This window comes from Mus musculus, chromosome 2 (genome assembly GCF_000001635.26).
Source record: "Mus musculus strain C57BL/6J chromosome 2, GRCm38.p6 C57BL/6J".
In the NCBI taxonomy this organism is placed as follows: domain Eukaryota; kingdom Metazoa; phylum Chordata; class Mammalia; order Rodentia; family Muridae; genus Mus; species Mus musculus.
In genome coordinates this window covers 49,215,434-49,241,313 of record NC_000068.7, presented here as the reverse complement: position 1 = coordinate 49,241,313, position 25,880 = coordinate 49,215,434, and the positions used below count along the sequence as shown (strand labels likewise).

At 38.4% G+C, this 25,880-nt stretch overlaps 1 protein-coding gene across 13 annotated transcripts in view; it reads right to left on the bottom strand.

The window, feature by feature from the left end:
- Window positions 1-25,880, bottom strand: part of Mbd5 (methyl-CpG binding domain protein 5) — a 370,190-nt gene that overhangs the window by 78,375 nt on the left and 265,935 nt on the right. For all 13 annotated transcript variants that reach the window (XR_003950018.1, XR_003950019.1, XM_030246630.1 and 10 more), the window contains one exon: window positions 9,466-9,642. The gene's annotated coding sequence lies outside the window, so the exon portion shown is untranslated. The remainder of the gene's footprint in view (window positions 1-9,465; window positions 9,643-25,880) is intronic.

The window sequence follows — 25,880 nt, the reverse complement described above, 5'->3', positions numbered from 1 at the left end:
CTTGTTTATGTGGCTTCATGAAACTCCAGGAAAACAGGTTAAAACAGAAAAGACTGTGATATTCAGGCTAAAGCCCTTGTAATTAGCATTTCGGATCTAAGATTCAGTTTATGCTTCAGGCTAATCTGTATTTATTTCATAGACAGTTCTGCAATGATGAAAGTCAAATCTGTGTATTTATGTACATGCATGTTTTGAGGGGGATTGCTGTTATAATTCTACCAATGTTTTTATTTTTTCTTGCTTCCTTTCAGTATGCAAATCAGAGTATAAAAATTCACTTTGAGAGAATTCAATTCCAGGGGCTTGATTTTTTTTGTTGCCCTGTCTTCTTCTGACGATTCAGAATCTAAGTAAGATGTTACTCCCCTACAACGATAATAACTTATATTAAACATGGACACTCCTTTATCTGTAATTAATTCACTAATGCTTCCTGTTTTATGCTTATTAGCAAGATTAATTTGCTTACTGGCTCTTTTTACAGGGGTAGCAACACTGAGAGGAGTCTTGACTCACTTTATCCTTCCTATATTCATAGCTCTGATATTCCTATTGACCGTGCATATGATTTTATACTCTAATTTTTATTGTAATGCCTTTTAACATCACAAATCTAAAGTGAGAAATGTTTTAACGGAGGCCAATGGGTGCATGCATGTTGATAAAATCTAAGCCAATGAATTTATGCATGCTGATAAAAATCTAAAAAGCATTTTTGTCCTCTAGATTTATCTTTAAGAATCTCACAACTTCTGAGTAACAACGTAAGTATAGACGACTAGGCTTCTATGAAGAACTTGTGACCTATCAGTTTTATTAAGTAAAATATATTAATTGTATTAATAAACTAGAAAATGAATGAATATTTTAACAGGGTGCTATTAATGCAAAAGTCCTACTTTTTCAATCTGTTTTACTTATGTTCTTGTTAACATAAGAATAGACTTAATATGCATTACTAAATGTATTTTATTTATTTATTTATTTATTTATTTAAAAGCAAGTTTGACAATTCTTTTTTTTTAATTAATTAATTAATTATATGTGTGTACGCTGTAGCTATCTTCAGACACTCCAGAAGAGGGCATCAGATTTTTGTTACAGATGGTTGTGAGCCACCATGTGGTTGCTGGGATTTGAACTCAGGACCTTTGGAAGAGCAGTTGGTGCTCTTAACCGCTGAGCCACCTCACCAGCCCCCTAAATGTATTCTTAAAAGTCACTCAAAAACCTATGAAAACTAAATATCTGAGAATATGATATCGTGAAAGTACTAAATAGCCATTCTTCATAAAAGTATTTAAAATGCCATAAAGTCGTTGGAATAATGTCAAACAAACTTTATTAACAGTGATGATACTCTGTATCCATGCACATAACTAACTGGTTTTGTGCTCAGAGGATGAGCTTAAGATACACGGTAGAACAGAACTAACAGCAAATGATTATTCAATTATTAGGAAGAGACTGTACAATAAGTAAAATGTAGAAATTATGTCATACAATTAAATCATCACCAAGCTTTTTAAAATAAAATTTTAAACTTGGCTCATGAAATATTTATAAGTCTATTCCCATCCTGCATTGGCAAGACTGAATGCTTCATTTTTCAAACTGATAGTAAGTTTCATATAGAACAATCCTCTGTGCTTATATTCCCACATTCACATGAATGTGATTAGACTAAAATACATTATTAGCAGTATAGAGAGCTGTATCTAAAAGACTACAACATAGTTATCATTTGACTGAATACTAAAAGAAATAACCACAACCTTTCTATTTGTTAAATTATGCTTGTTAGAGTAGCCATAGGCCACACTTTCCCAAATTATCTTTTCATAAAATATCAATTACTTAAATGTGTCCTTCATTGCACCTACTCAGCCCTTGTCAATCTTCATATATTTATTCAAGTCATGGATGTTTATTTATGAGCATCTTATCTTTTCTCATTCGTAAGGACATCTTTGAAACATACTAGCCCTAGTTATTACTTCCATTTGGTAGTTATGATGACTTGGTTGCCATTTCCTCTAAAACCTATCTTTTTGATAAATCTTCTACAAGAGACCCAAAAACCCTATTCCAGGCTTTGCTTCCTCTAATAAGCACCAGCAGAACTGTAAGTAGTTGTACCAGAACTTTCCTTGTTGACAACTAAAGTTCTCAAATTCTAGATGTTCTGCTTTTTCAGAACAGAAAGTATTAAAGTTCACAACCTGTGTAGCTCAGTCATTAAGAATACTGGCTGCTCCTGCAGAGAAAGAAGGTTCAATTCCTAGAAACGTCATGGTGATTCACAATGGTCCGTAACTCCTGTTCAAGAGAGGAATCCAATGCCCTTTTGTGACCTCTGTGGGCACCAAGCATTCAAGTGGTGGTCAGACACAAATGTAGGCTAAGTACCAATATGAACAAAATAAAAACAAAAATATTAAAAAGAAATAAAAGTTTATCACATGAGAATGACATCCCAGGCATACAGGAAAGACACACATCACAAAACTTAAGGTCTTGGGATAGGCTCAAAAGAACTTTGTATTCTTCACAGTCAAGGTAATATGTATGGCGAAGAATATTACTTATAACCAGGACACTTATTTTGGTTATAAAATTTTAGCAAATCTCATGTTTGAATTGTATAGAAATCTTAAATTGTTGGGCAGTGATGGCACATACTTTAATCCCAGCACTTGGGAGGCAGAGGCAGGCAGATCTCTGTGAATTTGCGGTCAGCCCAGTCTACAGAGAGAGTTTTAGGTCAGCTAGGATTACACAGAGAAAGTAGGTCTTGAAAAATCAAGAATCAACTATTAATCAATCAATTAATCAATCTAAAATTATGTATGATGGATTGCAAGTAGCCCAAAATATTTTTGTGGTTTTCACAGGGCCTTGTGATCTTCAGTGACATGTGACAAGGATGTCAGGTCTCATTGTTTGTTTCTAAACATCAAGAAGTCTCATGCTGCTGTCACATGAATTTTTGATCTTAGCTATTCTGACTGGTGTGAGGTTGAATCTCAGGGTTGTTTTGATCTGCATTTCCCTGATGATTAAGTATGTTGAACACTTCTTTAGGTGCTTCTTTATTTAGCTCTGTACCCCATATTTTAATAGGGTTATTTGATTCTCTGGAGTCTAAATTCTTGAGTTCTCTGTATATATTGAATAGTAGCCCTCTATTGGATGTAGGATTGGTAAAGATTTTTTCCCAATCGGTTGCTATTTTGTCCTATTGACAGTGTCCTTTGCCTTACAGAGGCTTTGCAATTTTATGAAATCCCATTTGTCTACGTTTGATCTTAGAGCATAAGCCATTGGTGATCTGTTCAGGAAATTTTCCCCTGTGCCCATGTGTTTGAGGCTCTTCCCTATTTTCTCTTCTATTAGTTTCAGTGTATCTGGTTTTATGTGGAGGTTCTTGATCCACTTGGACTTGAGCTTTGTACAAGGAGATAAGAATGGATCAATGTGCATTCTTCTACATGCTAACCACAAGTTGAGCCAGTACCATTTGTTGAAAATGCTGTCTTTTTTCCATTGGATGGTTTTAGCTCATTTGTCAAAGATCAAGTAACCATAGGTGTGTGGGTTCATTTCTGGATCTTCAATTCTATTCCATTGATCTACCTGGCTGGCACTATACCAATAACATGCAGTTTTTATCACAATTGCTCTGTAGTACAGCTTGAGGTTAGGGATGGTTATTCCTCTAGAAAGTCTTTTATTGTTGAGACTAGTTTTTACTATCCTACATTTTTTGTTATTCTAGATGAATTTGCAAATTGCTCTTTCTAATGCTATGAAGAATTGAGTTGGAATTTTGATGGGGATATCTGGCCATTTTTACTATATTAAACTTGCCAATCCATGAGCATGGGATATCTTTCCATCTTCTGAGATCTTCGAAGGCCACTGATTTGAGTTAGTTTTATATTTAGCTACTTTGCTGAAGTTGTTTATCAGGTTTAGGAGTTCTCTGGTGGAATTTTTGGGGTCACTTAAGTATACTATCATATCTGCAAATAGTGATATTCTGACTTCTTCCTTTCCAATTTGTATCTCTTTGATCTCCTTTTGTTGTCTAATTGCTCTGGCTAGGACTTCAAGTATTATATTGAATAGGTAGGGAGAGAGTGGGCAGCCTTGTCTAGTCTCTGATTTTAGTAGGATTGCTTCAAGTTCTCTCCATTTAGTTTGATGTTGGTTACTGGTTTGCTGTATATTTCTTTTACTATGTTTACGTATGGGCCTTGAATTCCTGATCTTTCCAAGACTTTTACCATGAAGGGTGTTGAATTTTGTCAAATGCTTTCTCAGCATCTAGTGAGATTATCACGTGGTTTTGTTCCTTGAGTTTGTTTATATAGTGGATTACATTGATGGATTTTCATATATTGAACAATCCCTGCATCCCTGGGATGAAGCCGACTTGATCATGATGGATGATTGTTTTGATGTGTCTTTGGATTTGGTTTGCGAGAATTTTATTGAGTATTTCTGCTTCGATATTCCTAAGGGAAATTGGTCTGAAATTTTCTTTCTTTGTTGGGTCTTTGTGTGGTTTAGGTATCAAACAAACTGTGTAGTGTTCCTTCTGTTTCTATTTTGTGGAATAGTTCAGAGAGTATTGGTATTAGATCTTTGAAGGTCTGATGTTGGTAAGGATGTGGAGAAAGAGGAACACTTCTCCACTCTTGTGGCATAACTATAACCAGTGGAAATCAGTCTGGTGGTTCCTTAGAAAATTTGACACTGTATTACCTCAGGACCTAGCTATATCACTTCTGGGCTTACAACCAAAAGATGCTCCAACATATAACCAGGACACATGCTCCACTATGTTCATAGCACACTTATTTAGAATAGCAAGAAGCTAGAAAGAACCCAGATGTCCTTCAACAGCGGAATGGATACAGAAAATGTGGTACATTTACACAATGGAGTACAATTCAGCTATTAAAAACAACGAATTCATGAAATTCTTAGGCAAATGGATGGAACTAGAAAATATCATCCTGAGTGAGGTAACCCAATCACAAAAGAACACACATGGTATATACTCACTGATAAGTGGATATTAGCCCAAAAGCTCGGAATACCCAAAATACAATTTATAGAACACATGAAGCTCAAGAAGAAGGAAGACCAAAGTGTGGATACTTTAGTCCTCCTTAGAATGGGGAACAAAATACTCATGGGAGGAAATACAGAGACAACATATAGAGCAGAGACTGAAGAAAAGGCCTACCTGGGGATCCATCCCACATACAGTCACCAAACCCAGACAGTACTGTGGATGGCAAGAAATGCTTGCTGACAGGACCCCGATACAGCTGTCTCCTGAGAGGCTCTGCCAGAACCTGACAAATGCAGAGGTGGATGCTTGCAGCCAACTACTGGACTGAGTATGGGGCCCCCAATGGAGGAGTTAGGGGAAGGACTGAATGAGCTGAAGGGGTTTGCAACCCTGTGGGAAGAACAATCAATGAACCAGACATCCCAGAGCTCCCAGGGACAAAACCATCAACTAAAGAGTCCACATGGAGGGACCCATGGCTCCAGCTGCATATGCAGCAAAGGATGGCCTTGTCAGGCATCAAAGGGAGGAGAGGTCCTTGGTCCTGTGAAGGCTAGGTGCCCCAGTGTAGGGGAATGTCAGGGTCAGGAGGCAGGAGTGGGTGGGGGAACACTCTCATAGAAGCAAGAGGAGGTGGGATGGGGTAGGGGGCTTCCAGGGTGGGGGGAAACTAGGAAAGGGGATAATATTTGAAATGTAAATAAAGAAAATGTCCAATAAAAAATAAAAGAAGTCTTATGCTTCTCATCCCCTTTTCTTGGAATGTCACTATCTTGTCAAGAATCTCAGCTAAGTCCCTAGTAGTTGAGAAATGATGTGGACAGAAAGAAGCCCAGCTGTCTGTCTGTCTCAGATGAGGCCTGTCAGGAAAATGAATGTAGGGACCACCTTGTGGAATTGGGATGAGATAGCTCAACTGATTGCATAATAAACTTCAAATCTTCACAACTGTTAGTATTACAGTAGCTAAAACCTATATTGGAAATGGTATGAAAGCCAAAGACAGAGTTGGCTTATAGAGCGGAGAAGGTATTTAGCACTACTGGTTAATAGTATAAGCCTTAACTCTTATTTTCTCATGACATAGAAATTACAACAGTATACTTTGTTCTTGGAAAAAAGTTACCTTCTATATGCTTAGAACATAGTAGTATTCAAATCAGTATTTATGTCAGTATAAAAACAGGATAGTAGCAGGCTTCCAATTACTAATGTACAGGAAAAGGATAGTAGTGTCTTCCCAATTATTACTGTATGTTCTTTGGTAATAGGAACATTTCTTTCTTTCTTTCTTTCTTTCTTTCTTTCTTTCTTTCTCTCTTCCTTCCTTCCTTTCTTTCTTTCTTTCTTTTTTTCTTTCTTTCTTTCTTTCTTTCTTTCTTCCTTCCTTCCTTCCTTTCTCTTTCTTTCTTTCTTTCTTTCTTTCTTTCTTTCTTTCTTTCTTTCTTTCTTTCTTTTTGTACAATAAGCAAACATCAGCTCTGTAATTGGGAAAATACTATTTTAAAAACCTAAGTATAGTATCCATAGAACAGGGAATTCATGTTTTCTGCTTCTCAGAAGTACCAGGGAAATGGTTCAAAGCACAAACTTTGTGCTTATGACTGTGTTACAATTTATTTTTGTGTTTTATTTCCCCCCCAAAGAAAACCAGAATTAAGAGAATGAGCAGCCGTTAACCTGGATGATCTGAATGAAGAAAAGCTGAGGCTGCTTGCTGGCTTCTAGATCCCCCTGGGATCACTCCTACTTTTCTGCTTGGATCTCATTTTTCCACCCCAGCTTCTTGCCCATCACCAAAGTATCCCTTATTTGTTTCATTTGTAAAACTGTCACACATTTTTTCCCCCTTTTGCCAGTTTTTTAATGACCGTGTTTATATTAGTATCCTAGTTTCACTTCTGTTCGGATAAACACCATGACCACAGTAATCTGGGGAGGGGAGGGTTTACTTCATTACAGCTTACAGTCCTGCATGAAGGAAGTCAAAGCAGGCTCCTGGAGGCAGGAACTGAAGCAGAGATCACAGAGGGACACTGCATGCTGGTTTGTTCCTCATGGCTTGCTCAGCTTGCTTTTCTATACTACTTAGATGCCCTCTGCCTAAGGTTGCCACCACTCCCCAAGGGCTAAGCCCTTCCAGATTTATCATTCATCAAGAAAATGCCCAAAGACGTGCCTACAGGTAATTAGATGGAGGCAGTTTTTCAATGGAAGTTCCTCTTTCCTGACAGTCCTAGCTCCTGACAAGTGGACAAAAAAACCCCAACAAAACAAACAAACAAAAACTCAGGACATTTAGGCTTCCTTTGTAATTCTCTCTTGTAATATTCAGCTCTCTTTAAACAATGTCTTTTTTAAATATAGAAACTGAGCAATAACTGGTCTCAACTACGTATCCTTAAGTCTTTTTTATAATTAGCTTTAAAAATAATAGGGTATTTATAAAATAAGAAACTCACTATTATTATGAAAGAAAATTATCTATGATATATTTCTACATATTTATTCTATTATGTTAGTTTTTTGCTTTTCTGTATTATGAAGATTGTCATGAAGAATAGTGATAATAAAACCTGGTGCACATTTATATAAACCACAAGATAAGAGTGGTAGTTTTTGCATTTTATCCTTGTAGGAGTAGTATTCTGGCTACTTCAGAGGCAGGTTAATTTATGAAGGCCAAATTATTATTGAAAATAATCACTTAGTCATCATGTAGTTACCGAATAGAATTCTTCAAATTTATCCATCCCATCTGTAATCATGTTCCATTTGACCAACATCTTTCTCAGAACCTTTTTTGCACAGCCAACCCTGCCCATGGGCAACGAACTACCATTCTATTTTTTACTTCTGTGAAATTTTTTTTTTTGGGGGGGTTTAGATTTCACTAATGGGTGAGATAATGTGGTATTTGTCTTTGTCCAACTTTTACATTTCAGGTAATATCCTCCAGGTTATTGCTAATGGTAGAATTTTATTCTTTGTAATGGCTACACTAGATTCCACCCTCATGTGTATGTGTGTGTATCATATTTTCTTTATATGCACTCATCTGCTTATACACACATATGCACACACTTTGTATCTACAATCAATATATAAGTAAGGAGATCTCTTCCACACACCAACTCCATCTTTTGGACATATACCCAATCATGAGACTGCTGTGTCAGATAACAGCTCTACTTTAGACTTTGCTTTGGGGATTGTCATACTAATTTGCTTTCTTACCAGCAGTATGTACGGTTTTCATTTTCCACATCTACACCAGCAATTGTTATCTTTTGTCTTTTCAATTACAACCATGCTTGTTGGAGTGAAGTCGCATCTCATTATGGTTTCAACTTGAATTTCTCTAAGTCTTTTGAAAAATGTATTTTTTTTCTTTTAGAACTGGATTACTTATTTTGCTATAGTTTTAGAAACATAGGTTTTGCATATTAAGTTTTTCCAGTTTGTATAGCTGGTAAATACATTTTCCATTCTGTAGGTTGCCTCTTCTACTGGTTTTACTCTTTTAGATTTCTCTTCCACACACTGATTCTGTCCTTTGGATGTATGGCAAGTGCCATTATGTATTTCTTCTAAGTTTTCTTGTAGTATCACAAGGTTAGGTATTGTGTTTAAGTATAAAACATTTTAAATGAAAATCAGGTTACCCTTGAAGTGAAAACATTGTAGCAACTCGTCAATGAGACACTCATTCAAGACAATGTCTCAGCATATGTATAAACCCCTAGGACTACTCAGATCTAGTCAGTTTCCTGATAACATAATTAGATCTTGCATAACTGTGGTCTAATAAAAGTTCTAATACCTTCTCTCAAGAAACAAGATGAAGAGAGTGCTTTTGTATGTATTTTAGAGAGGATCTTCTAAACCATACAAGCTACATGAAATAAATGATCTTTTAATGTGTTTAAGCTCAGATATTAGAAACAAAATGAGTGGTGATATCTGCAGGTGTGTGAGATCATATATAGGTCTTGAACGAGAATAATTTGGCATGGTATTGATACTCACTGGAATGCTGAGAGTGAGTGTAAAAATGTGCTTACCAAAGAGAATTTGAGCACAAAGTACTCAAGTTAAAGACTGGAAAGGCAACTTCAAAAGCCCAACACGAAGCATAGAGTAACTCAGAGGACAAATCAATAAAAAAAACCCGAAGAAAGTAAAGTCTCTAACTATTAAGAAGTATTTTGGTTAAAAACAGGAGGACTTCAGATCAAACCCCACTTACAAAAGTATTTGGCTTATACAGGGTTTATAAATAACAAGAACAACAACAACAACAAGAACAACAACAGAAAATTATTTGACAATATTTAAACCAAAAGACTTCAATGTAAAAGACAATTCCTGTTTACCTGAGAAACTGGACAGTGAGTGCGGTAAGAGTGAGTCAACATTTCTGCCTCGCCACGGTTATCTGGAACAGAGCAGGGGCTGCTCCTCCAGAAAGGGCTTGGCTTTCCAGCTCCCTTCAGCGGCTTCCTGTTTCATTCCACCATTCTGGCCTCTGTAGGCGGTTAGGTTTCCAACTTCTGAAATAGAAAGGACTTTGAGAATAGGGCCGAAGCACCCACTTTGGCCCTGGTGAGAGGCAAAATTAAATTTTATTCATTACTTAAATTATATTTTCATTTCCTTAAAGGGGTGAAGGGTGAGCTCTTTGTAGGCCAGCACACATTCTGTAAGTACAGGGACACCATTAGACCAGTTAAAAACCATAAGCACACAGGTAACTGTCTTACTAATAATGGTGCTGAGTTGGCCCTTAGCCTGGTGATTTTTTTTTTTTTCCATTTTTTATTAGGTATTTAGCTCATTTACATTTCCAATGCTATACCAAAAGTCCCCCTTACCCACCCACCCCCACTCCCCTACCCACCCACTCCCCCCCTTTGGCCCTGGCGTTCCCCTGTACCGGGGCACACAAAGTCTGCGTGTCCAATGGGCCTCTCTTTCCAGTGATGGCCGACTAGGCCATCTTTTGATACATATGCAGCTAGAGTCAAGAGCTCAGGGGTACTGGTTAGTTCATAATGTTGTTCCACCTATAGGGTTGAAGATCCCTTTAGCTCCTTGGGTACTTTCTCTAGCTCCTCCATTGGGAGCCCTGTGATCCATCCATTAGCTGACTGTGAGCATCCACTTCTGTGTTTGCTAGGCCCCGGCATAGTCTCACAAGAGACAGCTACATCTGGGTCCTTTCGATAAAATCTTGCTAGTATATGCAATGGTGTCAGCGTTTGGATGCTGATTATGGGGTGGATCCCTGGATATTAGCCTGGTGATTTTTGAGTCAGTGACTACACACAGAACCCCCCTCCCCCCCACCAGCCATTATCTTCTACATCTCCACTGTTTACACAATCAAGCACCAGTATGTTGGTATACCAAATTTGTGCTAAGTACTATGATGGCCATTGAAAACCCAAAGACTAGGAGAACACAGTGCTCATCTTAAGGTGGTTACTACATGGGAAGAGAAGGGTGAGGAGTTAGATAGCCAAGTTAACATTTAATGGACCTGGTCACGGCAGAGTTAAGCATGGAGTACTAAAAGGGCACAGAACCAGTCTATTTTTCAAGGGTAAGGGTGGTAGAGGGCTATGGCTACATCTCAGACTGCATAGAGGTTAGACAGGCAAAAAAAAAAAAAAAAAAAAAAAAAGTCACCAGGGACTAGAGACTTCACTGAATTCATTCAAAACATTTCCACAACAAAACATTAATATGAAAGAGTTTACATTTCTGTCTATTGATAACACTTCCAACATTGTACTCATTTTTAGTAGATAATCAGACATAAATGTTTATTTTGGTCAGACCTTTAACTTTGTGATATGGTAAGGGATAAAGTTTTGATTATTTGCTTGATTTTTGAAATGTAAAATGATAATGAGACATCTTCAGGATATATTAATAAAGAATGCTTACTTATATCAGTAAGAAAGAAATGCTTCTGGTTTCTGTCTGTGCCTGGAGCTGATTCTGTGCCACAGAGCTCCATACCCAAATACTATCTGGAGAGAGCTGGTCTCCTAGGAGTGCTGACTCACCTCTAAACACAGATGAGACCACCACTTCTGCTCAAATTCTTGGCCCAAGAGGGATCCTCTCTAAGCCATCAGGACACAGGAACCAAGGAAAAGCTGGGGACAGGATCCTTCCAGTTTCCATCTGTACCCCAGAGCTGACCCTGTGCTACAGCTGTCCATACTCAAATTCCTCCTGAAGAGAACTGGTCTCCCAGAGTTCTGGCACACAGGCTTGCAGGAGGTACAAGCCACATTCAGAGACAGCAAGACCAGCTCCCACCAGATAACCATCTGGTTGTCACCAGATGGTGAGAGGCAAGGGCAAGAACATAAGCAACAGAAACCAAGGCTACTTAGCATCATCAGAACCCAATTTTCCCACCACAGTGAGCCCTGGATACCCCAACACACCAGAAAAGCAAGATTTGGATTTTAAATCACATCTCATGTTGATGATAGAGGACTTTAAGAAGGACATAAATAACTCTCTTAAAGAAATACAAGAGAACACAGGTAAAGAGCTTGACGCCCTTAAAGAGGAAACACAAAAATCCCTTAAAGAATTGCAGGAAAACACATCCATACAGGTAAAGGCATTGAACAAAAACCATCCAGGATCTAAAAATGGAAATAGAAACAATAAAGAAATCACAAAGGGAGACAACCCTGAAGATAGAAAACCTAGGAAAGAGATCAGGAGTTATAGATGCAAGCATCACCAACAGAATGCAAGAGATAGAAGAGAGGATCCCAGGTGCAGGAGATACCATAGAGAACATTGACACATCAAAGAAAATGCAAAATGCAAAAAGCTCCTAACTGAAAACATCCAGGAAATCCAGGACACAGTAGAAGACCAAACCTAGGTATAGAAGAGAGTGAAGATTCCCAACTCAAAGGGCCAGTAAATATCTTCAACAAAATTATGGAGGAAAACTTCCCTGACCTAAAGAAAGAGATGTCTATAAACATACAAGAGGCCTACAGAATTCCAAATAGACTAGACCAGAAAAGAAATTCCTCCCATCATATAATAATCAAAACAGCAAACACACTAAACAAAGAAAGAATATTAAAAGCAGTAAGGGAAAAAGGTCAAGTAACATATAAAGGCAGACCTATCATAATTACACCAGTCTTCTCACCAGAGACTATGAAAGCTAGAAGAGAACACAAATGCCAGCCCAGGCTACTAGACCCAGCAAAACTCTCAATTGCCATAGATGGAGAAACCCAGATATTCCATGACAAAACCAAATTCACACCATATCTTTCCACAAATCTAGCCCTACAAAGGAAGGATAATAGCTGGGAAAAATCATCACAAGGAGGGAAACTTCACCCTGGAAAAAGCAAGAAAGTAATCTTCTTTCAACAAACCCAAAAGAAGATAACCACACAAATATAAAAATAACATCAAAAATAACAGGAAGCAACAATCATTATTCCTTAATATCTCAATATCAATAGACTCAATTTCTCAATAAAAGGACATAGAATAACAGACTGGATAGGTAAACAGGACCCAGCATTTTGCTGCATATAGGAAACACAACTCAGTGTCAAATAAAGATGCCAACTCAGAGGAAAGGGCTGGAAAACAATTTTCCAAGAAAATGGTTCCAAGAAACAAGCTGGAGTAGCCATTCTAATATCAAATATAATCGACACATTAAAGGAAAAATCCACCAAGAACTCTCAATTCTGAACATCTATGCTCCAAATTCAAGGGCACCTACATTCATAAAAGAAACTCTACTAAAGCTCAAAGTATATATTACACCTCACAAAATAATAGTGGGAGACTTCAACACCCCACTTTCATCAATGGACAGATCATGGAAAAAGAAATTAACAGAGACACATTGAAACTAACAGAAATTATGGACCAAACAGATATAACAGATATCTATAGAACATTCCATCCTAAAACAAAAGAATGTACGTTCTTTGCAGCACTTCATGGTACCTTGTCCAAAATTCACTATATAATCAGTCACAAAACAGGCCTCAAGAGATACAAGAAGATTGAAATAATCCCATGCATCCTATCAGATCACGATGGACTAAGGCTGGTCTTCAATAGCCACACCCCCCCCGCCCCCCAGAAAGTCCATATACATATGAAACCCGAACAATGCCCTACTCGATGATAAGGTCAAAGAAGAAATAAAGAAATTAAAGACGCTTTAGAATTTAATGAAAATGAAGGCACAACATACCCAAACTTATGGGACACAATAAAAGTAGTGCTAAGGAGGAAAACTCAGCTCTGAGTGCCTCCAAAAAGAAACTGGAGCGAGCATGCACTATAAGCTTAACAACACATGTGAAAGGTCTAGATCAAAAAGAAGCAAATACACTCAAGAGGAGTAACAGGCAGGAAATAATCAAACTCAGGGCTGAAATCAACCATGTAGAAACAAAAGGAACTATACAAAGAATCAAGCAAACCAGGGGCTGGTTCTTTGAGAAAATCAACAAGATAGATTAACCCTTAAACAGACTAACAAGAGGACAAAAAAACAGTATCCAAATTAACAAAATCAGAAATGAAAAGGGAGATATAACAGCAGAAACTGAGGAAAAAGCCTATACTCAACAAAATGGGAAAATCTGCATGAAATGGACAATTTTCTAGACACATATCAGGTGCCAAAGTTAAGTCAGCATCAGATAAACTAAACAGCCCAATATCTCCTAAAGAAATAGAAATAGCCATTAAAAGTCTCCCAACCAAAAAAAGCCCAGGATCAGATGGGTTTAGTGCAGAGTTCTATCAGACCTTCAAAGAAGACCTAATTCCAATACTCCTCAAACCATTCCACAAAATAGAAACAGAAGGAATACTACCCAATTCATTCTTTGAAGCCACGTTATGCTGAGTAGTCTCCCTTGTAGATGGAATGGCTTCTGTCTAATCAGGAACTTGTCACAGTTTCCTTTCATAGAGAATTTAATAGATTTTTCTCCTACTTCTATCATGTTTAATGTTCCAAATAGATTTTAAAAACTGGTTGAGCGCATATTACTTTTAGCTTCAGAGGATATCATGTATATTTAAGAGGCATTTGACTATTATAAATTATTTTGATGACTTAAAAATGTCAATACTGTGTTGTATATTTTAAAATAAATTTTATTAGTTTAATAAAAATAAAATAAAAACTACACTTAAAAAAGGAATACTATAAATTAATGCATATAAACAAAAGTTGCAAAGGAAGCTGGGTGCAACAATATCTGGGAGGCTTGAGATTTCAAAGTCAATCTTGTATACAAAATGAGTTTGAAATATGCTTTGGCTAAAGGTGCCCCTATCTTATGCACGAAAACAAACACACAAAGAAGTCAAAAGGGACTAAACATAGCCAGGGTGTACCAGACAATGCAGTTTCAAGCTATGGGAGAAAATATCCTTTATGAAAGGAATTCTGAGTGAAGCAAAGATGTTGGCTACAGTGCTAAACAGCTGAATACATGAATGATGTTAGGATTATGTTATCACCTAGAAACATGGTGGACACTTTACACATGCATCTGTTAAGTCATTTCATCTTCAGTACAACTCTACAAGGCAAGTGCTTTTAATATTTTTATTATAGAATGAAACTAGTGCCAGAGAACTGAGGCGACCTCACTACCTACTCAGTTTTGGTATAATTCACATAGACTTTCACCCAAGTGTTATCATTATCTAGCATCCATACATTTTACTGTTTATCATAGTCCTAGTTGTTTGTTCTGAAAAGAAGGCAAGCCTTGTAAGCACAGGGAATTCAATAGACATTATAACAGACAGAAAACCTTGAGAACTTCTGCTTTGAGTTCAGTAACTTCTCAAAGACTAGCTTTGTAGCATGTCTCTCGCCCATCATCCCCCGCAAAACACAAATTATTTTACAAATGCTTAAGTTAAAATATTTTCTGGGTAGATCATAAATACAGCTGATCATTAAGCATATTCTTGCCATGTTCATCAGCCTAAATGTAAGATAGGGGGCTACAGAATACAGTCCCCCTTTCAAAGAAAACTTAGGAATCAAAGCAAGGTATAAGCATGAAGAATACCTAGGGCATAATATGATATACCCTTGTATTTTATGATATTCATTGCTCAGTTGACAAAATTTATCTAAAATACCAACTCATTTTTCCTCCACATCATCCTAACAGAGGCCTAACTAAACATTATTGTAATGTTCATAATACTACACCAGGAACTGGAAACTGACCTGAAAGCTTCCTTCTGAGGACCGGCTTTCATGGTACCAGAAGGCACAGGACAAACTTCCAAAGGAAGAAAAGAACCATCATGACTGCCTAAACAAGAGCTTAACAAGAACAAAATAGACATGCTAACAAGGATGGGCAAAGTCCAAGAGGCCTCCTTCCTACTTAAAGAACTACAGCAACCAAGGATTGCTGAGAGGGGGAGAGTCTTCCCCAGTGAAGAACATACTGATTGGCTATCTAATACGAGATAGTTACACTATGCATACTGAGCAGTCTGTACTTATATGTTTAGGAATATATGTAAGTATGTATGTAACAACAAGTAATGAAGAGACAGGTCATGGATTGACAAGAAAGGAAGGAAGATCATATGACAGGCAGTGAAGGAAGGAAAGGGAAGGAGGGAAAGGATGGAATTATAATCTCAGAAAAGTAAAAGAAGTAGTAAATAAGAATAAGACTGGGAGCAATAGTTCAGACCAGAGAAGAATAAGCATAGTCAAGAGAATGTGGGAGGAAAGCAAGTGTGCCTATAATTTCTGAGACATTACAATAGGACTAAGGACAAACAATAGGACTAAGGACACAGACAGAAAATACAAACCACAAACAAAGAGTGAGTGCAATCAACACACATCATTCATTAATAACCTTAATTTCTCAATTAAAAGACACAGCTTAGTTGACTGGATTAAGTAATAAAACCCATCTTTCTGTTGCCTTCCAGAAATTTGTGTCAGCTGAAAAATAGGAACCACCTTAAAGTGAAAGGATGGAAAAAATATTCTAAGCCAATGTGAACAGGAAGGAAGTGGACTTCTCTATACTAATATTTGACATACAGACTTCACACTAAAACAAGTTAGGAGAGATTAAGAAGAATAGTTACTTCTAATTAAAGGAACAATCAACTAAGTAGACATTATAATCCTAAACACATATGTACCAAGCTCAGGAGCCAAACTCAACTCTAAATACAAACACACCGATTTTCATAAAAAAGTATATTACTAGGCTGAAGGCAGATTAAGTCCAGCATGGTAAGAGCAGCGGATTTTAATACACCACTTACTCCTACAGCAGGCCATTAGAAAAACAATAAAAGAAACACCAGAATTAAATGGCATCATATAGGGACAGAGAGGTTTGTCAATAATTAATAGGGCTTGTTGGTTTTCCAGGGGACCTGTTCAGTTTCCAGTACATACAAGGTGTCTGACAACCTCCTGTAACTCTAGTTTCAAGGAATCTGACACCCTCTTCTGGCCTCTGTAGATATCAGACATGCAGAGTATTTTCTCTACATACACGCGGAAAAAACATTCATAGACATATAAATAAATAATTAAATAGAACCATATATCAAATGAATACAAAAGGTATTTATAGAACATTTTATGGAAACAAAAAGAATATACATTCTAGACAGCAGCCCAACAAAGCTCATTTAAAATAGATTACATATTGGTAAAAAACCAACATTAAAAAAATCTAGAAGATAATGATTAACTTCATGCACCCTATCTACTGTAATGCAATAAAACTGAAAATAAAGAATAGACAAGTCTTTAGTAAGTACAGAATCACATGGGCCAGAGAACAAGTCAGGAAACAAACAAACAAATCCTAGAATTAAATAAAAAATAAAAATACAACACAATTAAGCTTCTAGGAGACATTAAAGGCAGTCCTAAGCGAGAAATTGCTCAAAGCACTACGTTAAAAATCAGAAGATGCAAAAAAAAAAAAAAAAAAAAAAAATCAGAAGATGTGCAGTAACAATGATGCAATGGAAGAATTTGAAGAAAAAACAAAAACAAAAACAAATAAAGCCCAAATTCAGAAGATAGCAAGAAATAATAAAATCAAACAAGAAATTAATAAAATAAACACACAGCTAACAATACAATTAATCAATGAATATAAGAGGTCGTTCTTTTTTTTTCTTTTTTTTTTATTACGCATTTTCTTCAATTACATTTCCAATGCTATCCCAAAAGTCCCCCCCCCCCCCACTCCCCTACCCACCCATTCCCATTTTTTGGCCCTGGCGTTCCCCTGTACTGGGGCATATAATGTTTGCCTGACCAATGGGCCTCTCTTTCCAGTGATGGCCGACTAGGCCATCTTTTGATACATATGCAGCTAGAGTCAAGAGCTCCGGGGTACTGGTTAGTTCATAATGTTGTTCCACCTATAGGGTTGCAGTTCCCTTTAGTTCCTTGGATACTTTCTCTAGCTCTAAGAGGTCGTTCTTTGAGAAAATAAACAAGATCAACAGAACCTTGGCCCAGTTAATTCAAAGAAAGAAAGAAACTACTCAAATGAACAGAAATATCGATGAACAGGGAAACATTACAACAAACACCAAAGAAATTCAGGCTATTATAAGCAAATTCTTTAAAACTCTAGACCTAGAGTCCATTAAAGTACAAAATCTAAAGCATAACCAAGTTTGTAGAATCACCCAAACCATCCAAAGGGTCAAACAAGCGATTACCAATTTATACAGCCTCACAACAAAGATGGTCAAAACAATGAAAAATAACTTCTGTCAGATGTAGGGTTGGTGAAGGTCCTTTCCCAATATTTAGGCTGTCATTTTGTTCTATTGATGGTAACATTTGTTTTACAGAAGCTTTTGAGTTTCATGAGGCCTCATTTATTAATTGTTGATCCTAGAGCAGGAGCTCTGGGTGTTCTGTTTAGGAAGTTGTCTCCCCTACCAAGGAGTTCAAGGCAATTCACCACTTTCTATTCTATTAGATTTAGGGTATCTGGGTTTATGTTGAGGTCTTTGATCCACTTGGGCTTGAGTTTTGTGCAGGGTGATAGATATGAGTCTATTAGCATTCTTTTACATGCAGATATCCAGTTAGACCAGCACCATTTGTTGAAGATGCTCTCGCTTTTCTATTGTTTGGTTTGGTTTCTTTGTCAAAAAATCATGTGCCTGTAGCTGTGTGGGTTTATTTTGGGTCTTTGATTTGATTGCATTGATCAACCTGTCTGTTTTTATGCGAATACCATGCAATTTTTATGACTATTGCTCTGTAATACAATTTGAAATGAGGGATGGTAATAACTCCAGAAGTTCTGAGGATTGCTCTTTAGAAGTCTGTAAAGAACTGTGTTGGAATTTTGATGGGAACTGTATGGAATCCATAGATTGCTTTTGGTAAGATGGTCATTTCACTATGTTAGTTTCACTATCTACGATCATGGGAGATCTTTCCATCTTCTCATACCTTCTTCAATTTCTTTCTTCAGAGACTTGTCACACAGGTCTTTTACTTTCTTGGTTAGAGTTACATCAAGATATTTTATATTATTTTTGGCTATTGTGAAGTGTATCGTCTCTCCAACTTCTTTCTTAGCTCATTTATCATTTGCATAAAGGAGAGCTACAGATTGTTTTAGTTAATTTGGTATCTAGCCACTTTGCTGAAGGGGTTTATTAGTTGTAGGAGTTCTCTGGTGGAATACAGAGCTAAACAAAGAATTCTTAACAGAGGAATCTCTATTGTTCAAGAAAAGCTTGAAATGTTCAATGTCTTTAGTCATCAGGGAAATGCAAATGACAATGAACCTGAGATTCCACCCTACACACATCAGAAAGGCTAAGAGAACAAAACAAAACAAAAACCTCAGGGTACAGCACATGCTGGTGAGGATGTGGAGGAAGGGGAACATCCTTTCACTGCTGGGGGATGGGGTGGGGGCGGTGGTGGTGCAAACTTATATAGCCAAAATTGGGAATAGTTCTACCTCAAGATCCACTCCTGGGCATATATATCTCAAAACCCAGCCGTACCACTCAAGGGTATATACACAAAAAATACTCTACCATACCACAAAGATTGTTGCTCAACTATGCTCATAGCAGGTTTATCCATAATAACTAGAAATTGGAAACAAGCCAAATGTCCCTCAGCTGAATGGATAAAGAAAATGTGGTTCATTTGCACAATGGTATACTACTTAGCTATTAAAAACAAGAACATCATCAATTTTGCAGACAAATGAATGGAACTAGAAAATATCATGAGTGACGTAACCCAGATTCAAAAGGGACATGCACAGTATGTACCCACTTATAAATAACATTAGCTAGAAAGTACAGTATAACTATGCTGTAAGCCACTGACACAGAGAAGCCAAATAACAAGGAGGGCCCAAGGTAGGAGGCTTGAGCATTACCCACAAGGGGAAATAAAATAGATATCTGAGGTAGATGAAGAGAAGGAACGGGGTGGGAGAGGGGATGGGGAGGAGAATGCAGTGGGGGAATGAGGTGTAGGGAGAGCATGGGAGAAAGAACAGAAATTGGCTGTGGGCAGGGGGCAGACATCTCTACGATGTGCCAGAGACCTGGGATGCGGGAGGCTCCAGGGAGTCTACGGGGTGACTCCTGCTGAGACTCATAGCACTGGGGGATATGGATCCTGAGGTGGCCACCTTTTGTAACCAGACAGGACTCCCAGTAGCAGATCAAGGACAACAACCCATCCACAAAACCTTCAACCTAAAATGAATCCTGGGTACAAGATGTTCAGGGACAAAGATAGAGCAGAGACTGAGGGAATGGCCAACCAATGACTGGCTCAACTTGAGACCTATTCCATGGGCAAGAACCAATCCTGGACACTATTGATGATACTGTATCATGCTTGGAGACAGGAACCTAGCATAACTGTTCTCTAAGAGGATCCACCCAATGGAAACAGATGCAGAGAACCACAGCCAAAAATTAGATGGGATTCAGGAGTCTTAAAAAGAGTTGAGGAACTAACTTGGACCCTTGGAGGCTCCCAGAGATTGAATCACCAACCAGAGTGGGCATGGGTTGGACCTAGGCCTCTCCTGCACATACGTAGCAGATGTGTAGCTTGGTCTTCATGGGGGATACCCTAGTTACAGGAGCAGGGTCTGTCCCAATTCTGTTGCCTGTTTGTGGATCCTGTTCCCACAAATGGGGTACCTTGTCTGGCCTCAGTGGGAGAGGATGTGTCTAGTCCTGCAGTGACTTGATGTGCCAATGTGGGGTAATACTCAGGGGATGGTCTCTCTCTTCTCAAAGGAGAAGGTGAGGGAAGAGCTGTGTGAAGGGGGTACTGAGAGGATGGGGGTTCTGATATTGGCATGTAAAGTGAATAAATAAACTAATGAAAAAATGAACAAAGAATTACACGCAATTTCTCAATAGAGACTTGAAAAGCCAGAAGGCCCTGGGTTAATGTTTTGCATACTTTATGAGAACATGGGTGTCAATCCGGATTACTATATCCAGCAAAACTTTCAATCACCATGTATGGAGAAAATAAGTTATTCCATTATACAGTTGACTTTAAACAATATTAATTTTATAAGTCTAGCCCTACAGTAAGTACTAGAAGGAAAACTCCGATCCGTGGAAGGTAACTATACCCTCCAAAATAAAGGAAATACATAATCTCACATCAGCAAAACCAAAAGAAAAGCAATATCCGCCCACCTCCACCACTGTTTTGGGTGGCCCTTGTGCTGTATGTATTTTGATGTTAATTTTGCTTTTCCCAGGAGGGGCTCTCTGGAATGAGGAATGGAGTACTCAGGTAACTACCACTAATGAATAAAGAAACCAATCACTGGGCAAGTAGGCAGGTCTTACAGGTTGAACAGAGGAAGAGAGGAGGCAGGAGAGAGATAGAGGCTTTTGGGAACAGGAGAGCTAGAGGACAAGATGCAGCTACTAGTAACTCCCGGTTTAGATGGCGAATCCACCAGGATTTGCCACTGGAGGATTTAGATTTATATAGCTTACAAGACTAGGATTCTAGTTGATGCACCCAGCGATTGAGTTACCATCGATTCTGAACTAAGTTTGTGTGGTGTTTTCTTTCATGTTGTAGCTCAACTGGGTTCCAAAGAGAAGGGTACGGTGGCAGAGCTTGGGTTTGCCAGAAGTGTAACACAAAAGGCCATGGGAGTTTTGGAACATGGGGCTGGCGTGGTAACCACCAGCCAGTGAGAACTTAGCATGCCGGGTGGAGAAATTTTGGAGTTCTGAGTCAGAGGGTCTCCATGAGATGAGAACAGGCCAGTCATTGCACCAAAACAAAGGAATTAACAATCATTGGTTATTGATATCTCTCAATATCAATGAATTCAATTCCCTAATAAAAAGACACAGACCTGGGCGGTGGAGGCACACGCCTTTAATCCTAGTACTCGGGAGGCAGATGGATTTCTGAGTTCAGGGCCAGCCTGGTTTACAAAGTGAGTTCCAGGACAGCCAGGGCTATAGAGAGAAACCCTGTCTTGAAACAAACAAACAAACAAACAAACAAACACAACAACAACAAAACCAACCAAAAAAAAAGAAAAAAGAAAAAGACACAGACTAAGAGGATCTACCCCTCTGCTACATACAAGAAACATATGTAAACACCAAAGTTTGACATTACCTCAGACTAACAGGTTGGAAAAAGATTTTTACAAGCAAATGGATCTAAGAGCAAGCTGGTGTAGCCATTCTAATATCTAACAAATTAGACTTCAAACCAAAATTAATCAAAAGAGATGAAGGAAATTCCATACTCAAAGAAAAAAATCCACCAGAGATGATGTTTCAATTCTTAGCAATTCTTAGCATCAAAGCCTTGAATGCAAGGGAAGCCAAGTTTGTAAAAAAAAACACTACTTAAGCTTAAGTCACACATTGACTTTCACACGGTAATAGTGAGAGATTTCAGTACCCACTCTCATCATTGACAGGTCATCCAGACAAAAATTAAACAGAGAAACCTTGGAGCTAGCAGACAGAATGAACCAAATGTTCTATGGAACATTTCACCCAAACACAAAAGAATATACCTTCTTCTCAGCACCTCAAACTTTCTCCAAAATTGACCAGACTGGGTCATAAATCAAGTCTCAGCAGATACAAGAAAAGTAAAATAACACCCTATATATTATCAGACCACCATTGATTCAACAACAAGAAAAACAAAAGAGAGCCTACACTCTCATGGAAACTGAATTAACTCTTTACTGAATGAAAACTGGGTCATGGAAGAAATAAGAAAGAAATTAAAGGATTTCTAGATTTCAATGTGAATGAATATACAACATACCCAAACTTATGGGACACAATGAAAGTGGTGCTAAGGGGAATTTTATAGCATAAAGTACCTACATTAAAAAAAAAAAAAACCGGAGCGATCTCATACTAGAAACTTAGAAAAAGCTCTAGAACAATAAGAGTAAGCATAACGGATGAGGAGGAAATGGCAGAAAATAAACTTAGGGCTGAAATCAACAAAACAGAAACAGAAAGAACAATAGAAAGAATCAATGAAACAAAGAACTGGTTCCTTGAAAGAATCAGCAGAATAGACAAACCCTTATCCAAATTAACTAAAGAAAGAGAGAGAGAGAGAGAGAGAGAGAGAGAGAGAGAGAGAGAGAGAGAACATACAAATTAGAATCAGACACTGAGGAAATCCAAAACATTGTCAGGTTTTACTTTTAAAACCTGTACTACACAAAATTGGAAAATCTAAAAGTAATAGGTAGTTTTCTAAAGAGATACCAATTGTAATAGTTAAATCAGATAACTTAAAAAGACCCCAACTATGTGCGCAATTAAGTTTCCTGCCAAAAGGGTCCCATAGGAATCCCCAAACAAATTAGACCATTGACAAGACAATAGGTTGTGCTCTCCAAAAACTTATAGCATGGCCCCATTGCTGAAGACAACCTCCACACATCTCATTGAGCATGGAGAGGTTAAACTGGTGTCTACATCGAACTTTCACCTCAATGTTCTAGTGTCTTTGACATGGAAAGGTACTCTGTAGGCTATCAAAAAGAGGAGTATATGTTGTTAGAGGTGAATTATATTTGTGTGGCTATCTTCTTTGGGATTGTTGAAAGAAGATTACTTTCTTGCTTTTTCTAGGGTGAAGTTTGCCTCCTGTGTTGGAGTTTTCCATCTATTATCCTTTGTAGGGCTGGATTTGTGGTAAGATATGGTGTAACTTTGGTTTTGTCATGGAATATCTGGGTTTCTCCATCTATAGTAATTGAGAGTCTTGCTGGGTCTAGTAGCCTGGGCTGGCATTTGTGTTCTCTTCTAGCTTTCATAGTCTCTGGTGAGAAGACTGGTGTAATTATGATAGGTCTGCCTTTATATGTTACCTGACATTTTTCCCTTATTGCTTTTAATATTCTTTCTTTGTTTTGTGCATTTGGTGTTTTGACTATTATGTGATGGGAGGAATTTCTTTTCTGGTCTAGTCTATTTGGAATTCTGTAGGCCTCTTGTATGTTTATAGACATCTCTTTCTTTAGGTCAGGGAAGTTTTCCTCTATAATTTTGTTGAAGGTATTTACGGGCCCTTTGAGTTGGGAATCTTCTCTCTCTTTTATACCTATTATCCTTAGGTTTGGTCTTCTCATTGTGTCCTGGAGATGTACAGAGGGTCAGGAAATTGAACAGAGGTGTGTAGCAATGGGCGATGGGCAAAGGGGTAGGAACCAGGAAGTTTCAGATGCCAGGAAAGCAAGAGCCTCCCAGGACCCCAAAGGGATGGCATTAGCTGAAATACCCCACAAAGGGGAGGGAGAAGCTGTCAAGACCATATCTAGAGGTTAGGCATGGCAACCTGGTTGAGGGATAGGGCCACCCACCCATGTCCAAAATTTTAACCCAGAATTGCTCCTGTTTAAAGAAAATACAGGGACAAACAGTAGAGCAGAGACTGAAGGACAGGCCATCCAGAGACTGCCCCACCTGGGGATCCATCCCATATACAGTCACCAAATGTAGACACTATTGTAGATGGCAGGAAGTCCATGTTGACAGGAGCCTGATATAGCTGTCTCCTGAGAGGCTCTGCCAGAGCCTGACAAATACAGAGGCAGATGCTCACAGTCAACCATTGGACTGAGTACAGGGTCCCCAATGGAGGAGTTAGAGAAAGGACTAAAAGAGCTGAAAGGGTTTGCAACCCCATAGGAGGAACAACAATATAAATCAACCTGACCCCTCCAGAGTTCCCAGGGACTAAACCACCAACCAAAGGGTACACATGGAGGGACCCATGGCTCCAGCTGCATATGCAGCAGAGGATGGCCTTGTCAGGCATCAATGGGAGAAGAGGTTCTTGGTCCTGTGAAGACTTGATGCCCTGGTGTTGGGGAATGCCAGGGTGGGGAGGAGAGAGTAGGTACCGGTCAGTGGGGGAATATCCTCATAGAAGCGGGGGAGGGGTTGTCATAGGGGGTTCCGGGTGTTTGTGTGTGTGTGACAGGGAAAGGGGATAACATTTGAAATATAAATAAAGAAAATATCTAATAAAAAAAGGGAAAAAACATTCAGGCACACACTCATGTAAATAAAAATAAAAATTTAAATATAGTAAAGAAAAGAAAAGAATTGGAAAGGAATAAAGAATAGGGCACAGTGGTTAAGAGCACTGACTGCTCTTCCAGAGGTTCTGAGTTCAATTCCCAGCAACCACATGGTGGCTCATAACAGGATCTGATGCTCTCTTCCAATGTGTCTGAAGAGAGCAATACTGTACTTACATAAAATAAATAAATCTTTAAAAAAAGCCTGTATTTTTTTTAATTAATAGAAAAAAGAAAGAAAGAAAGAAAGAAAGAAAGAAAGAAAGAAAGAAAGAAAGAAAGAAAGAATAGGAATGCCCTTGCTGGAGTAGGCATGGCCATGTTGGAGGAAGTGTATCACTGTATAGGTGGGCTTTGAGGCATTCTTTTTTTTTTTTAACTTTTTTTTTCCTTTTCCATTTTTTATTAGGTATTTAGCTCATTTACATTTCCAATGCTATACCAAAAGTCCCCCATACCCACCCACCCCCACTCCCCTACCCACCCACTCCCACTTTTTGGCCCTGGCGTTCCCCTGTACTGGGGCATATAAAGTTTGCGTGTCCAATGGGCCTCTCTTTCCAGTGATGGCCGACTAGGCCATCTTTTGATACATATGCAGCTAAAGTCAAGAGCTCCGGGGTACTGGTTAGTTCATAATGTTGTTCCACCTATAGGGTTGCAGATCCCTTTAGCTCCTTGGGTACTTTCTCTAGCTCCTCCATTGGGAGCCCTGTGATCCATCCATTAGCTGACTGTGAGCATCCACTTCTGTGTTTGCTAGGCCCTGGCATAGTCTCACAAGAGACAGCTACATCTGGGTCCTTTCGATAAAATCTTGCTAGTGTATGCAATGGTGTCAGCGTTTGGATGCTGATTATGGGGTGGATCCCTGGATATGGCAGTTTCTACATGGTCCATCCTTTCATTTCAGCTCCAAACTTTGTCTCTGTAACTCCTTCCAAGGGTGTTTTGTTCCCACTTCTAAGGAGGGGCATAGTGTCCACACTTCAGTCTTCATTTTTCTTGAGTTTCATGTGTTTAGGAAATTGTATCTTATGCTTAAGCTCCACCCAGTCCAAAACAGAGCCTCTCCTTGCTCACTGAAGAAGAGTTTCTTCCTGCCA